The 26,819-nt window shown below is 39.8% G+C and overlaps 1 protein-coding gene and 1 pseudogene across 4 annotated transcripts in view; one reads left to right on the forward strand and one right to left on the reverse strand.

Moving 5' to 3' along the window:
* BICDL1 (BICD family like cargo adaptor 1) overlaps positions 1-26,819 on the forward strand; it is a 99,355-nt gene that overhangs the window by 36,561 nt on the left and 35,975 nt on the right. The window lies entirely within an intron of this gene.
* Positions 9,104-10,788, reverse strand: LOC149747564 (small ribosomal subunit protein bS22, mitochondrial pseudogene; annotated as a pseudogene).

Genomic DNA, 26,819 nt, shown 5'->3' on the forward strand with positions numbered 1-26,819 from the left:
TGGAAGAGAACATAGGCAAAACATCCTTCGACATAAATTGTAACAATATATTTTGAGATCTGTCTGGTAAGGCAAAAGAAACAAAAGCAAAAATAAACAAAGGGACCTAATTAAACTTAAAAGCTTCTGCACAGCAAAGGAAACCATTGACAGTCTACTGAATGGGAGAAAATGTTTGCAAACAATATTACTGATAAGGGGTTAATATCCAAAATATATAAACAGGTCATACAACTCAGTATCAAAAAAAAAAAAAAAAAACTCACAAAGAACCCAATCAAAAAATGGGCAGAACACCTGAATAGACATTTTTCTAAAGAACACGTACAGGTGGCGAATAGGCACATGAGAAGATACTCAACATTGCTAATTATTAGAGAAATGCAAATCAAAACAACAATGAGATATCACTTCACACCTGTCAGAATGGCTATCATCAAAAAGTCTACAAATAACATGGGACTGAGTGAACTGATGAGGATGATTATAATTTTTGTGACTTTGAATAAAAAAAAAATCCCACGAGGACTCAGAGGCAAAAAATATACAAATGAATTTTCACTGCAAAGTAAAGGAGCTGTTACAGTGGAGGATCACTGGACTGAATGTCAATATTATGACATAGTATGAGTGTGTTTTGTGTTTGGTAATTGCAATCATTGTTGCTTTTGTTGTGGTCATCCATTTACAATGCTTGGTGTCAGTCTATCTCTTGAAAAAAAAAAGTCTACAAATAACAAATGTCGGCGAGGATGTGGAGAAAAGGGAATCCTCATACACTGTTGGTGGGAATGTAAATTGGTGCATCCACTATGGAAAGCAGTATGGAAATTCCTCAGAAAACTGAAATTAGAACTATCATATGATCTAGCAGTTCCACTCGTGGGTACATATTCAGAAAAAAATGAAAACATTAATTCAAAAAGATACATGGAGTCCAATGTTTACAGCAGCACTATTTACAATATCCAAGACATGGGAACAGCCCAAGCACCCATCAACAGACAATTGGCTTAAGAAGATGTGTACACACACACACACACACACACACACACACACTGGAATACTACTCAGCCATAAAAAAGAGTGAAATTCTGCCATTTGTAGCAATGTGGATGGACCTAGAGAATATTATACTTAGTGAAATAGGTCAGACAAAAACAAATACTGTATGATATCATTATATGTGGATTCTAAAAAATAAAACAAGTGAATGTAAATAGCAAAACAGAAACAGACTCCCAGATATAGAAGGCAAACTAAACTAGTGGTTACCACTGGGGAGAGGGAGGAGGGGAGGGGCAAGATATAGGGGTATGGAATTAAAAGATATAAACTACTGTGTATAAAATAGATAAGCAACAAGGATATATTGTATAGCCCAGTGAATTATAGCCATTATCTTGTAATAACTTTTATTTATTTATTTATTTTTGGCTGTGTTGGGTCTTCGTTTCTGTGTGAGGGCTTTCTCTAGTTGTGGTAAGTGGGGGCCACTCTTCATCACGGTGCGTGGGCCTTTCACTGTCGCAGCCTCTCTTGTTGCGGGGCACAGGCTGCAGACGTGCAGGCTCAGTAGTTGTGGCTCATAGGCCAGTTGCTCCGTGGCATGTGGGATCTTCCCAGACCAGGGCTCGAACCCGTGTCCCCTGCATTGGCAGGCAGATTCTCAACCACTGCACCACCACGGAAGCCCTATCATGTAATAACTTTTAATGGAGTATAATCTGTAAAAATCATTGAATCATCTGAAACTAATATAATATTGTAAATCAACTATACTTCAATAAAAAATATATAAAAGTATGTTGGGAACTTCTCCTTCCAGACAAGCTGGAATAACAGGAACCAGATTACCTTCCTACCTAAGAAAAACAAAAAAAAAACTATATGAAACAATAGTTTTCAGGACACTGGGCATCAAACAATGAAGGATAGTGATCCCTGAGGGATGGCAAACAAAAGAGATGAGCCCTACAATTGTCCCATCCTGCCTTGAGTTTCCAGGCTCTGACATCAGGAGCAGGAACTGAGCAGAGCCCAGTAGATTCCCTGAGTTAACATGGAGCTGTGAGTCTAGGGAGACCAGTGCAGCAACAGTTCATAGGACAGAGTATCAGAAAGAAAAGATAGATGGAGAGAACCAGAGATCTGTGAAGTTCTCTCTTGAATACTCAGCAGAGACTGATTAGCACAAGACATGAGCAAAGTAGTCAAGACTGGGAATTTGAAGAAATTAGAAGCATCGTTGCCCAGTGCTCACACAGTGATGGCAACAGGCACTGTTACCACCAGCTAGACAGGAAAATTTCATAATTCATTAGACATTCGGTAGAGTACTCAGGAAGGTCTTGCCTTTGTAGTAGGGAATAATTAGCTCTAGACTGAGCACTGCTCTGGACCTACCTAACAAATCTTAAAAGCAAGATTCAAAAGGATCAAACCATGTCCAAGTAACTTAACTGTTTCCCAGAACAAAGCTCAAAAAGAATTATAGGAATAACAAAGAGGCAAGAAGACATGATCCATAAAGAGGAAAATCAATCCATTGAAACTGACCCAAAGCTGACACAGATATTAGAATTAGCAGAGAACATTAAGAGAGTGATTATAACTTGTACTCTGTATGTTCAGAAGTTGAGTAGAGACACAGAATATATAAAATAGATCCAAATAGAACTTCTAGGAATGAAAACTACAATGTCTGAGATGAAAAGTACACTGACAAGATTCATTGCAGATTAGACATTGCAGAGGAAAAGATTAGGGAATTTGAAGGCATAGCAATAGAAATTCTCCACAATGAAACACAAAAAGGAAAAGAAAAGAGCATCAGTTAGCTGCAGGACAACTTGAAGTGGCCTAATACAAGTGTAACTGGATTCCCGAAAGAGAGGGAAGTACAGAAATAATATCTGAAGAAATCGCTGAAAATTACCCAAACTTGATGGAAAGTATAAACCCACAGATCTGAGAAGCTCAAGGAACACCAGACAAAGAAACATGAAGAAAACTACACTGTCAGTTAACAATTTACTGCCTTTCAGCTCCAGATGCACCTTCAGTACACACTCTGAGATAAACAAAGGAATTCTTTAAAGTTAGCGTGATGTTAAGCTTTCTTAATACAGGGCTCTGGTGCTAGAGGGACCCTGTAGGAGAAAGAAGCTCTCCTGCTGTTTCTGGTGCCGGTTGGGGGTCAGAGGTGTCAGTGTGAGGACATCTGGTGTAGCCTTCCACAACATGGTCTTTTTGCAATGTTTGCACCCTTGTCCTTTCTTCAGCTCTTTGAACATATAAACTAGAACCTCCATGTGACCCTGTGCTCTGAAGGCTTCCTTACCCCATCAACACTCAGACTCTCTCCTGCATGTCATTGGTTGCCAGTTACCTGCTCCCCACCTGCACTCCACAGTATAGCTTATTGTTTGCCTGGGAACTCCAGACCACCTCTGACCTGGCCAAACTAGCAGACTTCTCTGCTATCCAATGGGGCTATACCATACCTCCTCCCAATGAGGTCTGAACCCTTCCACATCTGTCCTTTATGGATATTCTCATTCAGCTATAGTGTACCATATAGGGTTTCCTTATTTCTTTTAGTTACTCTTTTATCATGGTTAATAACCCTTTATATTAAATTCCCTCTTTTTTTTTTACATCTTTATTGGAGTATAATTGCTTTACAATGGTGTGTTTCTGCTTTATAACAAAGTGAATCAGCTATACTTATACATATATCCTCATAGGTCTTCCCTCTTGCGTCTCCCTCCCTCCCACTCTCCCTATCCCACCACTCTAGGTGGTCGCAAAGCACTGAACTGATCTCCCTGTGCTATGCGGCTGCTTCTCACTAGCTATCTATTTTACATTTGGTAGTGTTTATATGTTCATATATATACACTACCACTCTCTCACTTTGTCCCAGCTTACCCTTCTTCCCCTCCCCATGTCCTCAAGTCCATTCTCTAGTAGGTCTGCATCTTTATTCCCGTCCTGCCCCTAGGTTCTTCATGACCTTTTTTTTTTTTTAGATTCCATATATATGTGTTAGCATACGGTATTTGTTTTTCTCTTTCTGACTTACATCACTCTGTATGACAGACTCTAGGTCCATCCACCTCACTACAAATAACTCAATTTCGTTTCTTTTTATGGCTGAGTAATATTCCATTGTATATTTGTGCCACATCTTCTTTATCCATTCATCTTAAATTTCCCCTCTTAATCTACTATGTGATTTCTTTCTCCTGGTTGGACCCAACTGCTACATGCACTAAGGCACACAATAATCAAATTGCTTAAAACTGGTGATAGAGGGAAAATCTTAAAAGCAACCAGAGAAAAAGACACAGTACGTAAAGAGGAACAAAGAAATGAATGACATCATATTTCTCATCAAAAATAATGTAAGAGGGAATATAATGGAGCACATGTTTAAAGAACTGAAAAGAAATCTTTCAATCTAGAATTCTACACACAGTGAAAATATATTTTGTAAGTTAAGGTGAAAGACATTTTCAGATATACAAAATAATTTATCAGCAGATTTACACTGTAAAAAAATGCTAAAAGTTTTTCAGGCAAAAGGGAAAATGATACCAGGTGGAAATCTGGATCTACACAGAAGAACGGAGAGAGCTAGAAATGGTAATTATATGTAAATACAGTTTTTTTCTTATTATTGAAATGTCTTTAAATCATAATTGACTATTTAAACAAAAATGATAACAATGTATTATGGGGTTTATAACATTTATAAAAATAAAATGCATTACAACAATAGCCTAAAGGTCAGAAGGGGAGAAATGGAAGTATGCTATTATAAAATTATTATACTATATGTGAAGTGGAAGGATAACACTTAATGGTAGACTGTGGTAAGTTAAAATGAATATCATATACCCTAAAGCAATCACTAAAATAATAAAACAAAGAATTATAGCTAATAAGCCAACAAACAAGATAAAATGGAATCATAAAAATATTTCATTAATTTTTTAAAGGCAGAAAGAGAGGAAAAATAGAAGAACATATAGTACAAATAGAAAACAAATAGAAGGTGATAGACTCAAACCTAAACTTATCAATAGGTCACATTAAATGTAAATGGTTAAAACACCAGCAGTTAAAAAGCAGAATCTGTCTGATTGGATAAAAAAGTAAGGCACTAATAGGTTAAAAATAATAGGATGGAAAAATTATACCATACTATTGCTAGTCAAAAGAAAGCTGAAGTGGCTACATTATTTAATACCAAATAATGTAATAAAGTACATTCCAGAGCAAAGAATATTATCAGCAATAGAGAAGCCCATTTCATAATGGTGAAGAGGTCACTCAAGAGAACATAACAGTCCTAAATGTTTATGCCTTTAATAACAGAGTTTCAAAATACATGAAGCAAAAAGTGATAGGACTGAAAGCAAAAACAGACAAATTCACAATTCAATTTATCTCTCTCAGTTACTGATAGAACAAGTAAACAGAAAATAAGGATATAGGAGACTTGAACCAACTATCAACCAGGTCTGATTAGACCTAGGCTTGATAGAATACTCCACCTAACAATAGCAGGATGTACATTATTTTCAAGTACACGTCTTACCAAGATAGACCATATTATGGGCCGTAAAAGTCTAAATAAATTAAAAATAAGTGAGGTTTATCCTAGGAATTTAGGGTTGATTTAACCTTCAAATATTAATTAATATAATTCACCTATTAACATACTAAAAGAGAAAGACCATATGATTATCTCAGACACAAAGCATTTGACCAAATCCAACATCCATTCCTGATGAAAACTCTCAGCAGGCTAGGAATTGAAGAGAACTTTTTGATAAGGGTCATTTACAAAAAACCTACAGGTAACGTACTTAAATGGCAAAAGACTCCTTAGGTTAGGAACAAGGCAAGGATGTCTGCTCTCTCCACTTCACTTTTTTTTTTTTAATTGAGGTATAATTGACACATAACATTATATTAGTTTCAGTTGTACAACATAATAACTTGATACTTGTATATATTGTAAAATGATAGCCACAGTAAATCTGGTTAACATCTGTGACCATACATAGTTAGAAAATTTTTTCCTTATAAAAACTTTTATTAGCTATAGTCAACATGCTGTATATTACATCCCCATGACTTATTTTATAACCGGAAATTTGTACCTTTTGACCTCCTTCACCTGTTTCACCCACCCTTGCCTTTGGCAACTACCAATCTGTTCTCTGTATCTATGAGCTTGGGTATATTTTTGGTTTTGGTTTTGCTTTTTTTAGATTCCACATATAAGTGAGATCATATGGTATTTGTCTTTCTTTGTCTGACTTATTTCACTTAGCAGATTCCCTCTACGTCTATACATGTTGTTGCAGATGGCAAGACTTCATTATTTTTATGGCTGAATAATATCCCATTGTATATATGTACACCATATTTTCTTTATCTGCTTATTCATCAGTGGACACTTAGGTCGTTTCCATATCTTGGCTGTTGTAAATATGCTGCAGTGAACATGGAAGTGCATACATCTTTTCGAGTATCTTTTTTTTTAAATTTATTTATTTTTGGCCGCATTGGGTCTTTGTTGCTGCATGCGGGCTTTCTCTAGTTGCGGCGAGCGGGGAGCTACTCTTTGTTGTAGTGCACAGGCTTCTCATTGCAGTGGCTTGTCTTGTTGTGGAGCATGGGCTCTAGGGTGCGCAGGCTTCAGTAGTTGTGGTGTGCAGGCTCTAGTTGTGGCTTGTGGGCTCTAGAGTACAGGCTCAGTAGTTGTGGCGCACGGGCTTAGTTGCTCCATGGCATGTGAGATCTTCCCGGACCAGGGATTGAACCCGTGTCACCTGCATTGGCAGGAGAGTTCTTAACCACTACACCACCAGGGAAGTCCCATGAGTTCTTTTTTGCCTCTGCTGCTTCCCACAGCACCTGAGTGATCCGCAGTCTGGACATAACAAATTCCAGTTTGTCTCTAGGTGTCCTATTTCCCAGAGGATCAAAAACTTTAGACTTGAACAGATTTCAGATTTCTCAGATAGAATATGCTTCCAGATATGAAGTTAGAATCTACTCTGTTTAAATTTTTCTAGTTTTGGTTTTCACAAATTCAGCAAACATTTATTGAGAACTGACTACCAGCTACAGGCAAGGCATCAAGTTATCCATCACTATCTTATTTTCTGATGCATTTCAAAGGAAGTTGGAGACATCAGTGTACTTTACTCCTTAATACTTTAGGATGTATACCATTAACTAGAGTTCAGCGTTTGTTTACAGTTTCTTTTGTATTTGTGTCTGTAACTTTGTGTGCCAGGCACATGATAGGTGCTTATCAAACGTCTATTGAATATATGAATGACTGAGTCAGATCAAAACACAAAAAGAAAGAAGACTGGAGTGTGTGCATTCATGAAAGTGGTAGAACCCTATGCAGTTTGCAAAGGGCATTTTGTATCTGCTGCCTTGACAGTCTCAAAATAAAATTCCTTCCACCATACTTTCCCTTCAATCCATTACATGTATACGAAGGCCCACACATACCTGTGTTAGAATATTCCTTTCTCAGAGGCAAAACATTCCATTCTCAGAAGCCAGGAAGAGGGAATCTTTTAGGAAAATGAGGACAGAATAAATCGATGCTCCTCTTCCTGGTGTGGCTCTGGGGTCACGCTGGGCATGAGCCATGACAAAAACAGCTGATTAGGGTTTAAAGGGAGGTTTCTTTGCTTGCTTGCTTGCTTATTTGGGGGGGCTTTTGGTCTCAGTATCTCACGGCCTAGCCAGGCTGTCCTCCATATAGACCTGTCACTTTTAGGCTAACGGATGGGTTAAAGAATGGGCAGTTTCTGCTTATCCAAATTCTGCCCATTTTTCCAGGACCAGCTGGCAGTTCAGCTCCTTCGTGAAGACTTCCCTCACCATTCTAGCAGTGATTGCTTCATTTTCTGAGCTCATTATCACTGACTTAGCACTTACTATTCATTGCCTTGGAGATTTTGTTTTAACTTATTTTTTTATTGAGGTATAATTGATTTACAATATTACATTAGTTTTAAGTGTACACATAGTGATTCAAAATTTTTTAGATTATATTCCATTGAAAGTTATTATAAAATATTGGCTGTATTTCCTGTGCTGTATAATATATCCTCATAGCTTATTTATTTATTTATTTATTTATTTAAAATAATTTTATTGATTGATTGATTTTTGGCTGCGTTGGGTCTTCGTTGCTGCACTCGGGCTTTCTCTAGTTGTGAGTGGGGGCTAGTCTTCGTTGCAGCGTGCGGGCTTCTCATTGTGGTGGCTTCTCTTGTTGTGGAGCACGGGCTCTAGGCATGTGGGCTTCAGTAGTTGCGGCTAGTGGGCTCAGTAGTTGTGGCTCACGGGCTCTAGAGCGCAGGCTCAGTAGCTGTGGCGCATGGGCTTAGTTGCTCCACAGCATGTGGGATCATCCTGGACCAGGGCTCGAACCCGTGTCCCCTGCATTGGCAGGCGGATTCTTAACCACTGTGCCACCAGGGAAGGCCCGCTTATTTATTTTTTACATAGTAGATTGTACCTCTTTATCCCCTACCCCTAATCTGCCCCTCCCCCTCCCTCTTCCCACTGGTAACCGCTAGTTTGTTCTCTATATCTGTGAGTCTGTTTCTGTTCTGTTATATTCATTAGTTTGTTTTATTTTTTTAATTCCATGTATAAGTGATAACATACAGTATCTGTCTTTCTCTGACTTTATTTCACTAAGCATAATACCCTCCAGGTTCATCTATGTTGTTGAAAATGGCAAAAGTTCATTTTTCTTTAATGGCTGAATAGTATTCCCGTGTGTGTGTGTGTATCACATCTTCTTTTAAAAATTTTTAAAAATTTTTATTGGAGTGTAGTTGATTTACAATGGTGTGTTAATTTCAGATGTACAGCAAAATGGTTCAGTTATACATATACAGGAAAATAATCTGAAAAAGAATGAATATAGGTTATTACAGAATATTTAGTAGAGTTCCCTGTGCTACACATTAGGTCCTTGTTGGTTATCTATTTTATATATAGTAGTGTGTGTATGTTAATCCCAAGCTCCTAATTTATCCCTCCCTCCCACGTTTCCCCTTTGGTAACCATGAGTTTGTTTTTGAAATCTGTGAGTCTGTTTCTGTTTTGTAAATAAGTTCATTTATATCATGTTTTAAAAATTAGATTCCACATATGAGTGATATCATATGATATTTGACTTTCTATGTCTGACTTACTTCACTTAGTATGATAATCTCTGGGTCCATCCATGTTGCTGCAAATGGCATTATTTTGTTCTTTTTTATGGCTGAGTAATATTCTATTGTATATATGTACCACATCTTTTTTATCCATTCCTCTGTTGATGGATATTTAGGTTGCATTCATGTCTTGGATATTGTAAATAGTGCTGTAGTAAACATTGGGGTGAATGTATCTTTTCAAATTATGGTTTTGTCCAGATATATGCCCAGGAGTGGGATTGCTGGATCATATGGTAGTTCTATTTTTAGTTTTTTAAGGAACTTCCGTACTGTTCTCCATAGTGGTTGTACCATTTTACATTCCCACCAGCAGTGTAGGAGGGTTCCCTTTTTTCCACACCCTCTCCAGCATTTATTGTTTGTAGAGTTTTTGATGATGGCCATTCTGACCAGTGTAAGGTGATACCTCATTGTAGTTTTGATTTGCATTTCTCGGATAATTAGTGATGTTGAGCATCTTTTCATGTGCCTTTTGGCCATCTGTGTGTCTTCTTTGGAGAAATGTCTGTTTAGATCTTCTGCCCATTTTTTGATTGGGTTGTTTTGTTTTTTTTTTTGTTTTTGTTTTTTGATGGCTAAGTTCTCCAAATATTTATTACAGTGGGTCATCAGCAGTAACAGGGCTGGGGGAGGGACACACGAGACTCATTTACCCCTCAGGTAGAGCTTGGGGGTCTGCCAGCCTGCGGGGGCTTACTTCAGGCCCGCCTTCCGCCAGATGCGCCTCAGGTCTCTCTCGAACCTCATCTGCTTCCGTTTCAGGCGTCCCTCCCTGACTTTCTGCCGCAGGAGCCAGGTCCTCTTGACCAGCTTGCGGTACTTGTGATGATTCATCTTCTGCCGGCGGATCTTGAGCAAGTTTTTGGACTGTATCTGGGGTGTGTCCCAGACCTCCTTTACCCCCTGCTCGACCCCTTCCCCCACCTGGCTGGGCGGACACTCATAGACTTGGGCTGGAGACACAGTCCCTAGGGCCCCAGCATCCAGTCTGGGCAGGAGGCAGCGAACGGTCAGCCAGCTCGCCAGGGGGCTGATAGACATCTTCCTGGGGACCAGCATCTCCTCAAGCTCCATGTGGACCCGCCTGTCAGGGAGGGAGGCAACCCCACTTGGGCCTATTGGTTGCATGCTATAGCGAGGCCTGCAGGCATGCCTGCCCAACACCTCGCAGACAGGCCAAGGCCCACTACAAACCTGCCCGGGGAACAGCCCTGAGCAGCTGGGAAGTCAGGCGCACCATGAACATGGTCTGTGCTTGGCGGCGGCCCCAGGCACTCAGCGGAGCGCACGGGTGGTGTCGACGCTCGGGTCTTAGGCCCCGAGCCCCAGCCAGCGGCGGTCGCCTCCGCCGTCCCTGGAGCCCGCACACTGCGGCCTCACGCCGACTCTTCCCAGACGCAACCGGGAGACTCAGCTGACCATTCCACCGCGCTCGGGTTGTTTGTTTTTTTGACATAGAGTTGCATGAGCTGTTTGTATGTTTTGGAGATTAATCCCTTGTCAGTCACTTTGCAAATAATACCCTCCAGGTTCATCTGTGTTGTTGCAAATGGTGAAATTACATTCTTTTTTATGACTGAGTAATATTCCTGTTTGTGTGTGTGTGTGTGTGTGTGTGTCACATCTTCTTTATACATTCATCTGTTGATGGACAGAATGGTACTTGCTGACACCAGTGTCCACATGATAGAGCAAGCTCCCAAAAATGGCTGCCACCAGTGTCTTTGTCCCTAGGGTGAGCTCCAGTTGCCTCCTGCTTCTCAGGGAGACTCTACAAGATAAGCAAGTGTGTCTGACCCAGGCTCCTTTCAAATTACTGCTTCTGCCCTGGGTCCTGGAGCAGGTGGGATTTTGTGTGCACCCTTTGAAAGTGGAGTCTCTGTTTTCACTGCAGTAATTTTTCATTATCCTAATTTCAAGCTCATATTCACATTTTCCCAATTGACCTTCAAAGATGTACTTTACTCTTGGTTTGCAAACCAGAATCCAATCCAGGACTATGCATTATGTTTGTTGCATTATATCTGGTCCCTTAAGTATTATTTATTGTAGTACAATTCCTCTTTTTCATTGACATGTTGAAGAAGCTGGGCCAGTTGACCTGTAGAAAGTTCCAGCTTCTGTATTTGTCTGGCTGCTTCCTCATAGTGACATTTAGCTCATTCTTCTATTCCCTGGCATTTCCTATTAACTGGAGGTTATATATAAAAGCTTACTGGATTCAAATCAAACATTTTTGGCTAGAAGATGTACATTTATGATGATAATGTGAGATCCTCCATTATTCAGTTGTGTTTTCTTGCTTTTGACAAGACATGTAATCTGTGGCGTTTTCAGGCATTGATTTTGAAGGATTCTGCTTTCAGCACCACCAAATACTGGAACATAATTTCTCATCCTTTGTGGTCATTGAACGTTTTGATAAAAATAGCATATCACCAACTAAATTTTCGCACGTAACTTTCCTATTATTCCTATGGTCATATGGTTTTGGTTCATATAATTTAGTATTCATATATTGGAAAATGAAACAGTATTAGTTTTAGACTAACATAAATTATATTTTATCTGTAAAAATGAGATTAAGAAGATTTCAAATGGATAAGATTACCTGACAAACCAAGAATTGTGTTTTAATGAGTAGAGGTTTGGGAACATGCGAAGTACAATCAAGGCATGACTGGACTTATTTTTAACTAAATCATGATACTAAAGTTAACTAAACATAGAGGGGTTTGAGAGCTGCAGCCTGGTGGTGGGTCTTCTTCCCTGGAGTGGGAGTGCTGGGCTTGAACAGAAGTTTCTGGGCCATTGGTCCCTGGAGAGACCATAGCATGTGATTTTATGACTCTGATTGGCATATAAGATCATCCAGGAGACTCCCAAACTGGAATTTGGCTTCATATGCCAATTTCTTTGAAGGGATGCAGGGATCAGCAAACTTTCTTTTGTTATCTCACCATTGCTGGTGGGCAGGAGTCAGCCTGGCTTAACTGAGCCCCTATGCTCTAGGTCTTACAAGCCCCTCCACAGGCACACCCCCTCCTTCCAGAGGAACCACTCTTCAGACTTCTATGGTAATCAGTCCTTTCCTTTGTGGCTGGCAGGGGCTACTCTTCGTTGCGGTGTGCGGGCTTCTCATTGCGGTGGCTTCTCTTGTTGCGGAGCATGGGCTCTAGGCACGCAGGCTTCAGTAGTTGCAGCACATAGGCTCAGTAGTTGTGGCGCAGGCTCTAGAGTGCAAGCTCAGTAGTTGTGGCACACGGGCTTAGTTGCTCCGCAGCATGTGGGATCTTCCCAGACTAGGGCTTGAACCCATGTCCCCTGCATTGGTAGGTGGACTCTTAACCGCTGCAACACCAGTGAAGTCCCTTCTCTGATTATTCTTCAAGATAGATTCCTAGCAGTAAAATTAATGGATCAGAAAGTGTAACCATGGAAGATAATTTCAGGACTTCTGTGGATTTACTCCGTAATCAGAAGGATAGCCTTTATTCTAGTTTAATTCTTCTACAGTGTAAACTAGCTACACTTTGTTTAGTGTGGCAGCAAACTATAGAATCAGTAAGCAATTTCCTTGTATTGGATCATCAGACTCGTTTTCTTCCTCAGATTCATCTGGAAATGTATTTCTTTTCCTTTTTTTTTCTTTCTAATGTATCCCTCCCTCCCCCCTCCTCCACTTCCCCTTTGGTAACCATAAATTTGTTTTCTATGTCTGTGAGTCTGTTTTTGGTTTTTTTTGTTTTTGTTTTTGTTTTTTGGCTGCATTGGGTCTTAGTTGTGGCAGGTGAGACCTTCGTTGAGGCATGCAGGATCTTTCATTGCAGCGCACAGGCTCTTTATGGTGTGCGGGCTTCTCTCTAGTTGTGGCATGAAGGTTTTCTCTTTCTAGTTGTGGTACACAGGCTCCAGAACGCGTGGGCTCTGTAGTTTGCGGCACACGGGCTCTATAGTTGAGGCGTTCAGGCTTAGTTGCCCTGCGGCATGTGGAATCTTAGTCTCCCAACCCGGGATCAAACCCATGTCCCCTGCATTGGGAGGCGGATTCTTTACCACTGGACCACCAGGGAAGTCCCTGTTTTTGTTTTATAAATAATTTCATTTGAACTATTCTTTAGATTCAACGTATAAGTGATGTCATATAATATTTGTCTTTCTCTGTCTGACTTTTTTCACTTAGTATGATAAACTCTAGGTCCATCTGGAAGTGTACTTCTTTCGTGCTTCCTAATACCCATCCATTTGGGTTTATGTAGTAATTATGGCTGATTGGCGGGAAAGCTTAGAACTGTTGATTCTCATTGTATAGAAATAGCAATTATCCATGATCAAATGTATAAATAAAGACATTGATTCAGTATGCTTTGAGGATTCACTTTCCAGAACTTAAGTTCTGTCAACTGAATGTTTTAATATGCATGCTTCTATGTTGTTGCTTTCACTTTAGCAGATGTAAAATGCGTGTGTTCATTTACCTGTTTCATGTCCTTCCTTGAAAGCAGAGCTGCGTCCTAGTCAGTGCCTAACATCTTTCCTTGCCTGTGGTGGATGTTCAATAACTGTGTGTTGGAATAGTATTGGATTACCATGTTATTTGGAATTGTTGCTTTTTGCTCTTCCTCTTAATATGTTAGGTCTGTTAATGAATGATCATTTTGATTTTTACAGCACCTTCTCCTCTACCTAGGAGCTCTGAGGTGGCAGGTTGTTTGGATTCTTTTTGGTTTGGAATAATTATTCTGACATTTAAATGAGCCTCTGTCTGAAAGTGCGCAAATTTTCATTTCTATCTTTTTAAGCTTCCTTGCTCCCGAGAAATTTCAGGTTTATAAGACTGCAGTTAATTAATAATCTCCACCATCGCATCCCAGATAAGACGGGAGGTGACAGAAAGGAAGCAGAAACAAGTTTAAATAGAATGGTGCTTAGCAGTGAGATAGCACTTTATACTTGAAAGCCTTCGGAGACATTAACTAATCAATTTTCCAACACATTGGAGAAGTCGGAAATGGGTTTTCATTATGTACTTAATTGCTGAGAAAGTGAGATATGCTTTTAATCTCTTAACTCTTCCTGAGAAGTGGACATTCACTTGGAACAACTTACTTTTTTTTTCAAAGTTTAGGTGTGTTTATTTATTTTTTAGTTTATTTATTTTGATTATTTTTGGCTGTGTTGGGTCTTCGTTGCTGTGCACAGGCTTTCTCTAGTTGTGGCAAGCTGGAGCTACTCTTTGTTGTGGTGCGCGGGCTTCTCATTGCAGTGGCTTCTCTTGTTGCAGACCGCAGGCTCTAGAGTGCGCGGGCTTCAGTAGTTGTGGCACACAGGCTCAGTAGTTGTGGCTCACGGGCTCTAGAGTGCAGGCTCAGTAGTTGTGGCACACGGGCTTAGTTGCTCTGCGGCATGTGGGATCTTCCTGGACCAGGGCTCGAACCCGTGTCCCCTGCATTGGCAGGCGGATTCTTAACCATTGTGCCACCAGGGAAGCCCCTCTGTTTTTCTTAATCTGAATTTTTAAAAAGAGACTCATCCTTTGACCTTCCATTTTTCTCAGGAGACAACTGAGTCAACTTCAAGGCTTATGGGTTTCGTCTTCACGAAGTCAACACACTAGGCAGTTTGTAGAAGCAGTAAGCTCCTCTTGCTCCCTCACCATTTTGGAGAAACAAGAAGATAGAACAGATGCCAACTCAGAACACAAAGTAACGTCTAATTGCCCCTGAAGGGTGGTTTGGCTGTGGGTAGAGTTAGTTTGTCCCATGTGTTTGAAGGTCTGAGGAAACTGAGGCCAGATTGCTTACATGAATTGCTTATGTTCACCCAGTTAGGAATGGAGTCCCGTGACAGGTGATCCCTGTCCCAATACTTTTTGGTTCTTAACCTTTTTTCCATCAAGACACATGTTTAATTTGCCCAGAGAGCTAGCTCTAACTATAATACAATACCTTTTCTCTTCTAGTCAAGAAAATATAGCGAGTGAACATTTTGAATTTGTGACTATTGAAATTTTCTGAAGAAATGAAATATTTACTTCATTACTCTGTTAGTAATAACAAATGACTTGCAACGTATCTCACAACTGATCATGACCAAACAGTATGTTCATAGTTAGAGCTTTATATAATATCTTTTAATTAATTTTTTTTTCAAAATAGTAAATGGACATCATTAGAAGTCTTTCAGTATGTTTGATTTCTTAAAAACAAACAAAAGTCCCAGCAGTCTTTGCCTCCCCACTTGCTTGTACCAAGCATAGTTCTTATTTTTTTCACTGTTGGTTTTCTTTAAGTCATTTTTTGTCAACTGATTGCCTGTTGTGAGCCAAGCCCTTTCTGAATCCTGGAGAAGTGGCAAGAGGTGAGCCACCCTTTCCTTGAGGAGCCTATAGTCAAACGCTAGTGATTGTTTTGAGGAAATAACTTGTTATACTGGGAAAGTAACTTAACCTCTCCAAAGTTCAGTTTCCTCATCTAAATAGTGTGTTACTAATACCTGCCTAACAGGTATCATTATGAGGACTTCAGGAAATAATTCACGTGACAGCACTTAGCACTGGTACCTGGTGCAGGATAGGCACTCAGGGATTGTTCATTCAGTTTGCATCTGGGGAACCATGTAAGATGCTATCATTAGATAATTAAATTATGATATGAAGGCCATTTTAAAAATATGAATTGAGAGACAGAAGCAAGAACTGAGAGCTAGGGTTTATTAGGCTCTGTGGAGGATGTAGGGTTTAAAGAGGATCAGAACTTAGATGATGAAGTATAGGTATTATCAGGGTGAGGAATGGATTGGCTCTGATTTGGAGGAAGAGTTTGGGCTCCCCTACTTAAGTCTCACCAGCTTTTATCCCCACATAGTATCTGTATTGCTTCCCCAGTGATGTCACAGAAAGTAATTCTGCACCCAGTGGTAAAACCCTATGGAGCCAAACCTTGTTAGCATTATTGCTATTTCCATGGCAACCATCAGATGATATATAATCGTAGTAAGGCAAGTTGTGAGAAGTATTTTCATCAACAAATGCCCAAATTTACTTGTAGGATGTCCCATAGGAGATCACCCAGCCACTTAGCTGCTGTCTCCAAAATCTAAACCCTGTTCTTCCACATTTCCATGTTTGAACATGTAGTGGGAAATTTTTTTTTTTTTTTTTTGCTGTACGCGGGCCTCTCACTGTTGCGGGCTCTGGACGCACAGGCTCAGTGGCCATGGCTCACGGGCCCAGCCACTCCACAGCATGTGGGATCTTCCCGGACCGGGGCATGAACCCGTGTCCCCTGCATCGGCAGGCGGACTCTCAACCACTGTGCCACCAGGGCAGCCCCTGTGGGAGACATTTTTAAGAAAAAAATCTTGCCATGGATTTTTTCCATAAGGGAATATCATTATGCTTGAATTCTGTTCGAATAGTTTTTGCAAAATGGACATAACCAATAAGGTAAATCTGAGGGGGGAAAAGGCTTTTATATCCCAGTTATAGATATTTTTGTAACTATTGATAGAGTTTTGTGACTACTGGTAAGTAATTAGGTACAAAGGTAAAACTGGCTTGACTCATCTTCTGTCAGTTTTACTCAAATGAAAGATTTAAAAATAAAATTCTTAATGTTTAAAAATAAAATTTTCCTACTGAAAACTGAACTCATCCTGTAATATGGGGTATTTTATAGAACTTGTTTTGTTCTCTGTGACATTTTAGGAGTATGTTATAGACAACTGTAAGTTGAAAATGAATGAATATATACACGTTTTCCCTGTATTCAACAATTTGTCTACTATGTGCCTGGCACAGTTCTGAGTATTGGGGTTACGGTGACAAACGAAATAAAGGCCCTGCCCCTGCCCTTTTGGAACTGACGTCAGGGGCAGAGAGAGAAGCAATAACTCAATTAACAAGCTAAGTATCAGGTGTGATAAGTGCTCTAGATTAAAATTAAACAGGGGGGTACTAGAGATTGACACATGTAGGGGTCAGGTGAACAAAGAAGGCCTCTCTGATGAGATGACATTTGGGAAGAGACACGAGTGAGTGAGGGAACAGGCCTTGTGAATATCTAAGGGAAGAGCGTTCCAGGCAGCGAGATAGCAAATGCACGGATGGTGATAAAGAGTATGCTCGACAGGGCTGAGGACAGCAGGGAGGCCAGGATGAGTGGAACAGAGAGAACACAGTGGATAAAAGAGCAGATCAGAGATGAGGGCGGGTGAGGGCAGGAATCTTTTAGAGTCTCATAAGCCATGATAAGGACTTTGTTATATTTTATTCTGAGTAAGATGGAAAATCTCTAGATTGTTTTGAGCAGTGACATGATATGACTTGGGTTTTTAAAGAATTGCTCTGCTGTTTGGAGAGTAGACTCTAGGAGGACACGCAAGGCTGGAAGCAGGGGGAGACCACTTAGGTGATGACTTACTGCAGTCAGTAGTCTAGGTGAACGATGATACTGGCCAGACCTAGGGTGGAAAAGTGGGGACAGAGAATAGCGGTAGGATGATGGATATTTCTTTTGCTTCATAAATACTCATAATGCTTATGCCAAGCACTGTTCTAACAGCTTTATAAACATCAACTCATTCATGCTCATAACAACCCTCTGAGGTAAATTTCAAAGGTACAGCCCACAGGATTTGTAGATGGATTGGATGTGGTGGGTAGAAGGGGAAAAAAAAGGAATCTGTGATAATTCCTTTGTGTGGGCCTAAAACTTCTAAAAATGGAGTTGCCATCTCCTGCGAAAGGGAAGATGCAGGTGAAGCGTGTTGGGGTGGAGGGCCCTAGAACGAGGAGTTCGGTTTTCATATACATTGAGTTTGAGATGCACATCAGCTATCCAACTGGATGTGTTGAGTAGGCAGTTAGATAGAGGAGCCTGAAGTTAGGGAAGAGGTCAGGGCTGGAGATAAATTACAAAAGCTGTCTGAAAGCATTCAGGAAGAAGTGCCCACTGGAGGTCTGGTTGTTGCTGGTAAACCTAACCAGAGGTAGGTGTGAGGAGTCTTTTCCTGTGGGTGTGGTTGTAGAGTGGCATTTTCATTGGCTTTCAGATCAGACCTGCATTTGAATACTAGCTCTATCATTTACTGATTAAGTGACCTCAACTATGTGACTTAATCTCATTTAGCTTCACTTTCTTCATCCTTAAAACAGGTTAACAGGACATATCCTATAGCATTGTCAAGATAAAATGAAATAACGTGTTACCTAGAGCAGTGCTTGGAAATGGAAAGTGCTTAATAAATATTCATTATCTTTCTTTTCCTCAGATTTAGTTTGTTGCATTCAACCCAAACTAAAAGAACATGGGCTTCTCTTCAGGATAAAATACATGTGAATTTAAATATTTATTTATTTAGCTGCATCGGGTCTTAGTTGCAGCATGCGGGATCTTTCATTGCAGCACGCAGGCTTCTCTCTAGTTGTGGCATGTGGGTTCCAGAGCGTGTGGGCTCAGTAGTTGTGGCACGAGAGCTCTCTGTTTGTGGTGCATGGGCTCTAGAGTGTGGGCTTAGTTGCCCCGCGGTGGCATGTGGGATCTTAGTTCCCTGACCAGGGATTGAACCCACGTCCCCTGCATTGAAAGGCGGATTCTTAACCACTGGGCCACCAGGGAAGTCCCAAATAAATCTGAATTTAAAGCCTACTTCCATATATATACTTCTGGGGGTGCCTACTTAATGACAAGCTCCAAAAAGGATTTCATTCAAATCTGTTTCCTATCAATCAGTAATGACCTTATAAAAGAAAGACTCCTGTGAGGTTTATAGAAGGCACAGGGGAAGAAGTTGTGGGTTCTGAGTATTAAAAGATTCCACATGCAAAAGCAGAGTGAAGGTATATGTAGAAGCACCAATCAGCAAATCAGCAGATCAGTCATAGGTAATTTACATCAAAGCAGTAATCTGCCTGAGTCCTGGTGATGACCTATAGGAGGAAATAGTGCCCTTTCCTGGGGATGGGCTATTTAAATCAAAGGGAATTATCTCATTAATTATCTGATGATCCTGCTGGAAATTTGCTAAAGGGACACTCCTGTGGTTTAGTTTAATCCCACTTCTGTTTTCTCCAGTTTTAGCTTGACTATCTCAAAAAGTACTCCCTTAAGGTGTTCAGATTTTATCTCATACAGTAAACATTTGAGCACCTACTATGTGCTGTATACGTTTTTAAGCAAACAGGTATTAATATGAGTTCCAATTTCCTGTTCTTAAGTCATTCACAGTGTAAGAAAACACACATGTAAACAAATAAACAGAACAGACTGTGTAGTAAACAAACAGAATAGAGTATGTAATACTCAAAATAGAGTATTATTACAGGACTGCAAATAATGTAGTCATTTTACCCTAGGAGATTATAAAAGCGATACAGGTGTCACCTCTGAACTGGGCCATTAAGGTTAAGAATTTATCAGGTGAAAATTTTCAGGGAAAGGTATTCCAAGAAGGGAGCACACCATAAGCAAAATCACAGAGGCTTGTACAGGGAAAAAAGAAAAAAGCATAATTTGATTAATAGTTTTGTTTTTATGGTGGTGGGAAGAAGAAAGTGACCACCAGTTTGGAAAGCAAATTTTCCTAAACCCTTTCCCACCTCCAAACAGGAATATTTGAACATTCCAACCTTTAAGGTCTAGATGAGTCCCCGGGTGAGCCATATGACCAAAAGAAATAAAAAACATTAGTAATACTAGAATTTTCTTTCTTTATTAGGATTAGCTGTGACAGTTATTTTCTAAGGGAATCCTGAGTGTGTCCCTAGGACAACACCATTTGTATTCTTGTGAAGGACTCCTAAGTGTCTACTTACCCCAGCCCATTCCCATCACTGACCTAAATTAAAATTTAAGTAGAATGTCATTCAAAGTATCTATCTTCCCCCTCAGCCTTCCTGTTTATTATGAAAAGGTTCTCAGTTTCTTTTCCAAGTATCTCCATGTAATCTTTTGAAAGCATAAACATTTCGAATTCTGGGAAGTTTGCAGTGCTCATGGTATTTTCAACCCTGAGGGAACAGGGAGGCCTGTTCCAAGATAGACAGGTTCTTGCAGTCAATGCAGTTCCTCAGTTTAGCTGGATAGTAATTCTTTTAGCTTGGCTACATTTCCATATCCACTCCCCTTTTTTTACCCCTGAGACCTTTCAAGGTTTCTCTGTGGTCACCACACCACATCCATGGATAAAAGAGAGTACCTAGATTCTCTGCAGCACGGCCTCAGTGAGGGCTGTCATTCTCTCCAATCAATCTCTATGCCAAATTTTCTTAGGCTTTTTAAGATCTGTCCTCTTTTGTATTTAATCTTTTAGACTTTCTGGGCCAATGACTTGAACATCAGGTCTTCAATTCAGTTGATCTTTGAGGTTATTAGAGCTATAATAGTGATGCAGACAATAGTAGCAACAGAACAGCTCGCACATGCAGTACTTACTGTGCACCAGGAACTCTTCTCAGCACTTTACATAGATTAATTTATCTCATCCTCACAATGACCTTTTGAGGCAGCTACCACTTTATCCTCATTTTACAAGTGAGGAAACTAAGGCACAAAGAGTGCTGCAGTTTTGCCTGAGGTTACACAATGCAGTAACTAGTAGAGAAGAAAGACCGTGTTCTTTTCAGAGCCTGAATTTGGAAGACAGTTTTCCCACAAGAGTTGAGTTTTATTCATCTCTGTATCCTCAATTAAAAGCATAGAAAGCAAGTGTTTTATCCATGTTGGAGTTAGTGCAAAGTGCCAGGCCATCGAGTGAACACAGTATTGTGTCATTTTGGTTTAAAAAAGAAAAAAATACTACATGAATCAAAAGTTTTGATTATGAATACAGTATATTGGCAATATCTAGGGCCTGTTTTATTATATGAGTCCTCATAGAACATTTAAAAATAAAAATTTTTAAATCTGTTCTGACTTCTTCTGAAATACATTTTTTTTAACTAGCAGTAGGGATCTGACATTGAATAATGGCCCTCGTCCAGAAACAAAAGTGGATTAACATTTCTCCTTTTTTTCTTTTTCAATTAAGGTCTTTGATGCTGAGGGATTACGTTTGTGATAATGATGAAAAGGATGATAATAAAACCGTTATTGTGCTCTAATTTTAAAGTTCTTTCAAATAAAACAAAATTAGACATGGCCCCTGTCTGGTGGGCGTACACTTTCTAAATGTCATAGAGCAGCTTTCCACATATCTCATATAAGCAGGAATTCCCTCCCATGAGTAATAAACATTGTTAGTGGCATCGGGCTTTCCTTATTCTAGGGGATGAGTTTTTGGCATCCCTGAAAATCATCCAATATGTGACTCTGTTTTTGTCTAAAAGAAAAATAATGGTATTGAAATGGAAAGAAACTGAAAATAGTAGTCAAGCGCCAACTAGCTGTGTGATCTTAGGCAGGACCTTACTTTTCGCTCACTCAAATCATATCAAAGGCCTCACTTTGTTGACCCATGCCTCAATTTCATCAGCCACCAAATTAGTGGTTAGAGCCAGATAGTCTCGGAGGTTTCAACTTTCAAATTGCATGTTTTCCTTTGAGCAAATGTCAGTATTCTATTTGGAGTTTTCACTTTATCATAAATAATAGTAATAGCTATAACTTATTACATATTTAGTCAGTGCTAAACATTTTATCTACATTATTGTTACCAGAGAGGGACCCCTTCAAGGGCCCAAGAAGGGCTCTTGTCTAACACTCAGAAATGAATTGTCCGAGGAGCCATACATGCTGATGAAGCAAAAGACTTTATTGAAAAGCGGCGCTCAAGCGGATAGCAGCAGCAGGGTGAGGAACCCAGGAGAACTGCTCTGCATCATCGTGGCTCGAAGTCTCGGGTTTTGTGGAGATGGGGGTTAATTTCCGGGTTGTCTGTGCCCGGTCGTTTTGCTCATGCCCATGTTTGGTCTGACTCAGGGCTTTTCCTGGTGGCATGCACATCTCTCAGTCAATATGGATTCCAGCGTGAGTGTTTCTGGGAGGTTGGCAGGATATATTATGGGCTGGCATCTCCTCCCTCTTTTCGGCCCCTCCTCATTCTTCTGGTTGGCGGCAGTTTGTCAGTTTCTTGTTCCCTATTGGGACCTTCTCTTGTGAGACAACTTATGCAAGCAGTTATTTTCATGCCTGGCCAGGGCAGATGGTTCCGGTCCACGGTTCCCTAACATTATTTCATTTTAATGCTGGCATAACTGTTAAGGTAGATCTTTTAATCACCATTTTTCAGATGAGGAAACTGAGGTATAGTGATTGTATAGTTTTCTCAAGATCACACAGCTGTATTCTTTGTTGTTCCTTCTCGTAAGACATCTACGATATTTTGTCTTGAGCTATTTGTGCATTTCTCTTACTACCTGTCAGTATGTACAAATATTTATTCTGTACCTTATATTGGCTTCTTTACGAGTGTTCATCTCATTCTCCTTCAGCTACTTGAGGATGGAGATTGTGTCTTGTATTTTTTATATACCTCACAGGGACATGAAACTGTAAGTTTTAGAACTTTAAAAGTTTAAAAGTAATAATAATAACTTCTCTTCCCCCTCAATCTTTCTAAGCTTATGCTGTCTGAGATTTGTTGTGACTGTTGTATCACTCTCCCAAGCCTCATTATTACTAAAATTTCTGATCTTTATTTCATGTTAATTTTTTTTTTTTTTTTTTTTGCGGTAGGCGGGCCTCTCACTGTTGTGGCCTCTCCTGTTGCAGAGCACAGGCTCCAGACGCTCAGGCCCAGCGGCCATGGCTCACGGGCCCAGCCGCCCCGTGGCACGCGGGATCCTCCCGGACCGGGACACGAACCCGCGTCCCCTGCATCGGCAGGCGGACTCCCAACCACTGCGCCACCAGGGAAGCCCTACCTATTTTTAAATAAAATAACTTTATTTTCCCTAATTATTAAGATAATACACACTACTATAGAATATTCAAACTTTATGACAAATTTTTTTCCGAAATGAACATCACTAGGAATCTCATCCTCTAGAGATAATCACTGATAGCATTTTGATGAACAGCCTTCCAGGCCTTCTATGCATGTGTGCACTTAAATATGCATGTGTGGCACTTACCTTATCTTAAAGGTAAGATAATTTACCTTTTATCTTAGGTAAATAGGATCAAATATGCTGGGTTTTTTTCACTTTATATTACATTGTTGAAATCTTTCCATATTAATGCAAGTAATCAGTGCGTGGGTGATTCAGTGGTAGAGTTCTCACCTGTCATATTAGTGCAGGTAGATGTATATAGCATTCCATTGCACTGATACATCCAATCTGCTAACAGTGAACACTTGGGTTGCTTCCAGTCTTTTACTATTGCAAACAATTATGCAGTGAACATCCTTCTACATAAATCTTGGGTACAAAGTGAGTTTCATCTGTCTGCATCACATATCTGAACTAAGATAGTGTTAATTAGTAAAGTAGTACAGCAGATGTCCGTAGCCACACCATTATCATGTAACAGCATAAACTTACAAGAACCCAGTAACCCAACATGGATTAGACGGGCAAATGTCTACCTGTAACAGGCATGGAACTTTGGGTTGTTCAGAAAAACATAATCCCATTAAGCTAAAATAAAATGAAAAGCTTGATCAATATGAAACTTATCTTCATTTTGTTAAAATCTTAAATTTTTCACTTGAAAGAATTGTTAGGTGTTTGTTTCTGTGTTTACTTTGGCTTGGTAGTAAAGTAGTACTTTGCAAAGTCTAGAGAGGATACTCTGTATTCTAAAGTGAAAAATAGAACTTGATAGGAAAACTGACTTTCTGATAAAACATAAACCATTCATTCTCCAAATATGTTTTCAGCACCAGTGATGTACTAAATAATGTGGATACTAGGGCTCAAAGTCTAGCAGGAGAGAGATTAAAATAGTTAATCTAGTTGAAACCCAAGATGAGAGACCAGGAAAAGAAAATGTTTTTCTTTGAATATTTGCAAACATCAGTACTCTACTTACTGTGTCTCAGGTTTGGTTTTGTTTTCTCATTCTCTAACCTTTCTCTATCAACTGCATTGCTATTAAAATTTTAAGTCCCTGTTTTTTGTGATTTGGTTTTCCATTCTTTTCAGTCATTCTCCCTAAATTGGTATCTCATTTGTTTACCTTTCAGTTACTCGTTATGTGACCCTTATGCATCCCTTCTGGGCCTCAGTTTCCTTATCTGTGCAATGAGGGAGTTCAAATAACTGGTTTGTTTTTTCTAGTAAGTTCCAGCTCTGACATTTTTAGAACCTGAAGTAGAGACCAGATCTGTCTTCCTCACTATTGTATCCCTAGTTCATAGCATAAATCTGGCCACACAGTAAAAGCTTAATAAACTTTTGTTAACATTTTGACTTAAATTTGGGGGTCTGTGTGTCTACTCTAGTTCTTTGGAGATTTTTACTTTTGTTTTTTTCATCCTATAGTAGCTATACTACTATATATTTAGACTTGATTCTTTTAATTGCTCAAGGGCAGTTTCTGTCAGCCATGAAAGATACTTAGTTCAGTTCAGTTCAGACATTTTTTGCATACTTATCATATGCCAGGCATTGTGCTATCCACTGGGAATACAAAAATGAATTAGACTCAGCCACCCCTCACCTTAAAAAGCATAAAATGTGGTGAGGGAGAAGGAATGCCAATGGATAACTGTAATAAAATGTAATATGTGCTCTGCTAGAGGTGTGTGTCCATGGTGCTATGTGAACTCAAAGGATTGTTTTTTATTGCTAGACATCTTGTGTCATTTTCAGTCTGGTCAGTTGTATTTTATATTTTCCTGTTCCACAGAGATATTTTTAATCATGTCTTTTATTTATCTAAACATAATCACAGTTGTCTTACAATCTATATCTGATAATTCTAGTATCTGAAGTCATTATGAATGTTTCTGTTGTTTGTGGTGGTTCTTGCTCATGAGTATTTGTTTCTATGGGTATTTTTGTTTTTGTTTTACTATAATCTGCTTTTTTTTTTTTTGCGGTACGTGGGCCTCTCACTGTTGTGGCCTCTCCTGTTGCGGAGCACAGGCTCCGGACGCGCAGGCTCAGCGGCCATGGCTCACGGGCCTAGCCGCTCCGCAGCACGTGGGATCTTCCCGGACCGGGGCACGAACCCGTGTCCCCTGCATCGGCAGGCGGACTCTCAACCACTGCACCACCAGGGAAGCCCAATCTGCTTGTTTTTATTAGAAAATTATTTATGGAAATTATTTGATCTTTGGATGAAGTTACCATCCTTCAGAGATGACTTGTTTTCTCCTGCCAAGTGTCTAGTGGCACTACCAATGCGATATTTTTTTTTTTTAATAATGTTAGCCTTATAAGGAAGTTACGGAAAAAAATAGAGATTCTCATATACCCTTCTTCTATTTTCCCCTAATACTAACATCTTACGTAACCATAGTACAGTTATCAAAACCAGTAAATTAACATTGAGGCAATATTAACTAATCTACATACCTACTGGAATTTTGCCAATTTTCCCACCAGCATCCTTTTTTTGGCCCAGGTTTCAGCTCAACCTCCCATATTGTATTTAGTTGTCATGTTTATTTTGTCTCCTGCAATCTCTGACAGTTCTTCAGTGTTGGTTTGTTTTTCCTGAAGTTGGTACTTTTGAAGAGTAATGATGAATTGTTTTATAGAAGGTCCCTCAATTTGGGTTTGTCTAGTGTTTTGTCATGATTAAATTAGGTTATGCAATTTTGCAGCAATAGCACAGAAATGCAGTTGTGCCCTTTTCAGTGTTTCATATTGAGGACATGAGGTGTTGATATATATTTTTTTTTACTGGTGATGTTAACTTCTACCACTCGGCTAAGGTAGTATCTGCCAGGCTTCTCCACTGTGAAGTTACTCTTTTCCTCTTTGTAATTAATAAGTCTTACAGGGAGATAACTTTGAGACCATATAAATATCCTGTTTCTTGTCAGACTTTTGCCCACCAGTTATTAGCATTCATCCTCTAGCTCTTTTTTTGTGTATTTACTCATTCATTTATTTGGCTGAGCCGGGTCTCAGTTGCAGCATGCGAACTCTTAGTTGCGGCATGTGGGATCTAGTTCCCTGACTAGGGATTGAACCTGGGCCCCCAGCATTGGGAGCATGGAGTCTTAGCCACTGAACCACCAGGGAAGTCCCCATCCTCTAGCTCTTGCCTGGAACAGTTATTACTGTGATGCTTGCCTAATGGTGATTTTCTGTCTCCAGTGGTCCTTCTACATTTATTAATTGGAATTCTTCTGTAAGGAAGAGCTGCCTCTCTTCCCTTATTAATTAATTTATCCAATTATTTACTTATCATTGTGGACTCATGAATATTTATCTTATTCTACACATTATAATCCATTGCTGTCATTATTTGTTTTATTGATCATATGGTCCCAGCCTTAGGCATTGGGAGCTCCTTCGAGTTGACTCCTATGTCCATTCAGTGTACCTCCATCATTTTTTGAGCACTTCCTTTCTTTCTGGCATCACAAGATGTTCCAGGCTCATCTTGTATTTTTCCTTCCCCAACGCTGGAACAA

This window comes from Delphinapterus leucas, chromosome 14 (genome assembly GCF_059928025.1).
Source record: "Delphinapterus leucas isolate spDelLeu-1000000601 "Yukka" chromosome 14, BTC_Dleu_Yukka2, whole genome shotgun sequence".
NCBI classification, from domain to species: domain Eukaryota; kingdom Metazoa; phylum Chordata; class Mammalia; order Artiodactyla; family Monodontidae; genus Delphinapterus; species Delphinapterus leucas.